This window comes from Ursus arctos, unplaced genomic scaffold, assembly GCF_023065955.2.
Source record: "Ursus arctos isolate Adak ecotype North America unplaced genomic scaffold, UrsArc2.0 scaffold_3, whole genome shotgun sequence".
NCBI classification, from domain to species: Eukaryota; Metazoa; Chordata; class Mammalia; order Carnivora; family Ursidae; genus Ursus; species Ursus arctos.
The window spans coordinates 16,642,829-16,647,724 of NW_026622985.1; the positions used below are offsets into that span (position 1 = coordinate 16,642,829).

The 4,896-nt window shown below is 40.2% G+C and overlaps 1 pseudogene; it reads left to right on the forward strand.

The window, feature by feature from the left end:
* The first annotated feature begins 376 nt into the window (after positions 1-376).
* On the forward strand, positions 377-1,860 carry LOC113258668 (60S ribosomal protein L9-like; annotated as a pseudogene).
* Positions 1,861-4,896: the final 3,036 nt, after the last annotated feature.

The following is a 4,896-nucleotide window of genomic DNA, read 5'->3' on the forward strand; positions in this document are numbered from 1 at the left end:
ATGAACGTGGAAAATTCTTTCCTTGAAGGTTTCTCTGGGGAACCATGACCCCAGAAAAAATTCATCCAAGTGTTTCATCATCCTCATGCGACTGTGTTACAAAACCATCCCTCCCCTGATTTTATCTTAAAGTTCCTTTTGTTTCTTCTCCTAAGTTTTGGAAATGATTAATCAAATTCTACTCATGAAAACTTTACAAAATATACCAATAGGTTATATTCTAATTAGCTCCTTACCAATCCATTTGCTGGCACAGAGTGAGCCCTTAACTGGTGTTAGAATTAGGCAATAGTATTATATACATATACATATATATACATATATATTATATAATGTTTTATAATGTAGTATTATATATCTATATTATAGATATAATATATATATATTTAAGTAGGCTCTACGCCCAACACAGGACTTGAACTCATGACCCAGGAATCAAGAGTTATATGCTCTACTGACTGAGCCAGCCAGATGCCCCTAAACCCTTTGCACTGTACTTTTTCTTTAGTTAATCATGTAATCAGTTTTGCTATATCTACTGAGAGAATGAAGACCATTCTCAGCGATCAGACTGTCGACATTCCAGAAAATGTCGCCATCACTCTGAAGGGACGCACTGTTATTGAGAGGGCCCCAGAGGAACACTGTGAAGAGACTGCAATCACATCAATGTAGAGTTCCGTCTCTTCAGAAAGAAAAAGAAGAGGCTCTGGGATGACAAATGGTGGGGAACTAGAAAAGCACTGGCTACTGTTTGCACTGTCTCTAGTCATGTACAGAACATGATCGAGGGTGTTACGCTGGGCTTCCCTTACAAGATCAGGTCTGTGTATGCTCACTTCCCCATCAAGATTGTTATTCAGGAGAATGGTTCTTTTGTTGAAATCTGAAATTCCTTGGGTGGAAAACTCTCTCTGCAGGGTTTGGTGAGGCCAGGTGTTCCTTGTTCGGTAGCTCACGTCCAGAAAGATGAGTTAATTCTTGAAGGGAATGGCATTGAACTTGTCTCAACTCTGCTGCTTTGATTCAGACAAGCCACCATGGTTAGAAACAAGGACATCAGAAAATTTTCGGATGGAATCCATGTTTCTGAAGAAGCAGGTGTTCAGCAGGCTGATAAATAAGATCTAAGTTGTCCAGCTACAGAAAGAACAAGATGCCGGGTGTTTTTTCAGGTTTATTTGTGATATTTTCTTTATTTTTTTCAGATTTTATTTATTTGAGAGAGAGCGTAAGAGCAGGGGGAGGGAGAAGTAGACTCCCCTATTTGTGATATTTTAAAGATGCAATAAAAGCTGTATTGATTTGGGAAAAAATAATGTAATCATTAAAAGTACTTTCTAATGGCTTCTAGTTTATCTCATGTGGGGTGTGTGTGTGTGTGTGTGTGTGTGTGTGTGTGTACGTATAATAGAATATTATTCAGCCATACAAAAGAAGGAAATTCTGCCATTTTTGGTGACAGTGTGGATACATGTGGAGGGCATTACGCCAAATGAAATAAGCCGGCCAGAAAAAGACAAATACTGCATGGTATCACTTATATACGGGATCTCGAAAAAAAAAAAAAAAAGTCAAGGAAGTTAGACTCATGGAAACAGACAATAGAATGGTGGTTTCCAGGACCTGGGAAATTGGGGAAATGAGACATGGGTCAAAGGTTACAAACTTTCAGTTATAAGATGAATAACTTTTGAGGATGTAATGTACAGCATGGTGACTCTAGTTAATAATGCTGCATTGTCTTTTTGAAATTTGCTAAGAGTAGATGTTAAGTGTTCTCAACACACCCCCACACACAGGATAACTATGTGAGTGGTGGTTATGTTAATTAGCTTGACTGTGGCAAACATTTCACCATGTATAGATAAATCAAATCATGTGGTACACTTTAGATACATATGATTTTATTTGTTAATTATACTTCAGTAGAGCTGAAAAAAGAGAAGAGAGGAAGACAGCACCCAGGGTCTAAGCCTGAGCTCAAGCCTTCCTCTCTTCCTGTTTTCTGGTTGTCGAAAATGACCTCTTGTTTTTCTCTCAGACTTCTCAGACAAACTTTGGTCCTCATATTGTCTGTTTCAGACTTTAAAAAATGGTCATAGGGATTTATTTGTTAAACAAATGTGAGCTCCTGCAAAGTGCCAGCACTCGGGGTAGAGCAGTGAATAAAACTATAAAAATTCTTGACCTTATAGAGCTTTTATTCTAGGAGAGGAGGATGGAAAAGCAAGTAAAACATATGATTTGTCAGATGACCAAAAAATGCTAAGGAAAAAAATGGGGCAAGAAAAGTGATAGGAAGTGTGTGTGTGTGTGTGTGTGTGTGTGTGTGTGTGTATTGGGGGGAGATGGTTGCTATAGAGCTATAAGGGGGACAAGGAGCTCTGGGCTTCTTGTGGTGACACAAAGAGGGTTAAAAGTATGCTGAGGTTGGTCTTGATGGTCTCAAGGAAGAGAGTGGTGTGGACCGGGAGGGTTGGAGAGTTGGTCGATTGGGCTCTTGCCAGAAGCATGAACAGTCCCCCGCCAAAGGCACTGTGGAAGAGAATGTGGGGAGGAGTTCCTTGATCTTATCTGGAGCTTAGAATGTTGGTGGGCTTCCCTTTTGATTTCCTCTGTCAGGCAGTGGGCACCTTGTAAATGTTGACCTCTTGAGACTCAGCCCCTAAGAAGCATTTAAAGAGAGAGAGAGAAGCACAGAGAAGTTCAGATGTTACCTTCAAGAAGCCTATCCTGTTTCTTAGGAACACAAGAGAGTAGTGGAGAATCTAATACAGTCCATCAGGGGATGAGCCCTCTTCCTCTTCCAAGAGCAGCTATCCTAACGTGTGATACCAAGAAGTATTGGCAAGAAAAGATTTAGAAAACATGGCAGAGTGGAGGGGGCACTGGCTGGGAGAGAGTCTGTGTTCTCTAGGCTGCCCAACTCCCAGCATGCTGCACCACTCCTCCAAGGAAGGCTGTTTCTTCTTCTCCATAATGAGGAGGCTGGCCTCTACCATTCATTTCTGATACAAAATTCCATGACTGTAAGAAGAAGTTGGAATTTTATCTCTGTTGTTGGAGTTTTGAATAGAAAATAGAGGGCTTTAGAGAATAGATAAGAGTTTTCATTTATTTTTTCTTTTCAGTTGATTTTGGAAGAAAGGGACTCAGGAAAGGAAGAGTTGGCTTTTGTTGTTGGCTTAGAGAAGTAGATTACATTTCTTGGATCTTAGCCAAACATAACAGAGTGGATCCTTTCAAAGAGTGAGAAGAATTTGTTTGGCAAAAGAATTGCTGCCTTGATCAAGAAAGCTTTCCCACTCAGTTTTCTGGAAGAGGGAGAAAAAAGTCCTGATGAACCAACTTAAATGCCCCCATTGGGAAGATGCTTGGTATCTCCAGGCTGAATTAGTTGTTCCATCCTCTGTTTCCACAGAAAGGTAGAGAGCAATTGGAGCCAAGGGATAGAAGAAAGGCAGAGGGCCCCATGCAGGAGCAGCAGTTCGTGCAAGATGAACATTTACTAAGTGTGTGATGAATTAATGAATAAATGAAAGAACAAAAGGAAGTTAAGGCCAACCAATAGGTAAGGGAAAATGGGGGAAATCAGACAACTTGACTAAAGGTGGTTTATGAGCCTTTAGAGAAGGAGTCATCACCAGGACCCAAATGGCTTCATCAGGATGTGAGGGCGATCTGGCTGTGACATCTGTCACCCCATTGATCGCCAGGATTGATTCAGCTGATCTGGCTGGCTAGGTGGGTGTCCCCTTCCTCCCTCACTGCTTCATGTGTGTCCCTCCCGAAGCTGCGTGCTTGGTCGAAGAGGACGACCTTCCCCGATAGAGGAGGACCGTTCTTCGGTCAACGGTATATGAGTAGCTGCGCTCCCCTGCTAGAACCTCCAAACAAGCTCTCAGATGACTTCATCAAGGGCTTGTCTTGCCAGTAATCTCACTGATGGAGTCTTCAGACTTGTAGGTTGGAGGAAGGCTGTGAACAGAATCGATCTTAATTTCAGAAAAGCAATTAAAGTACCCCTTGATTTTTTTTTTTTTTTTTTTTTGGTTGAGATGGTGAAATGCAGACTCAATCATACTATTAGGTTAATTTCAGCTGATAGAAATAACTTTGTTCAAATAGCGTTGATTATGTCATTTTTCCCCCTAGAATGAGGTAGAGTGGAGTGCCATAGGATTAAGGTCTTAGGCCTGACCGTTCAACTTTTTTTTTATGATTTATTTTGAAATAACTATAAATTCACAGGAAGTTATAAAAAATGTATAGAAGCACATATGCTTCGCTCTGTTTCTTTCATTGATAACATTTTGTATATCTATAGTGTGACATCAAAACCAGAAAAGTGGTATTGGTACAATCCAGGGTTTATTCAGATTTCGTGATGTCTTTGAGTGTGTGTGTAACTCTGTGCAACTTTACTACATGTATAAATTCATGTAACCCCACCACAAGCAAGATCTAGAATTGTCACCATGACGCCCTGTCTTGCTATCTCTTTACAGCACACCCACACCCCATCCCTAACCCTTATCTGACAACCACTTATCTGTTCTTCCCTCTATAATCCAGTTATTTCAAGAATGTCGTATAAATAGAATCATACAGTATGTAATGTTTGAGGTTGGCTTTTTTTGATGAGTATAATTTCCTTGAGATCCAACAAAGTCTTGTGTATCAGTAGTTTGTTGCTTTTTATTGCTGAGTAGTAGTTCATTGTATGGACATACCACAGTTTAACCATTCACCTGCTAAAGGATATTTGGGTTCTTTCCAGTTTGGGGCTATTATTAATGAAGCTTTTTGGACGTTTTTATACAGGTTTTTGAGCATAAGTTTTAATTTCTGTGGGATAAGTGCCTGAGAATGCAACTGCTGGGTTATATGATA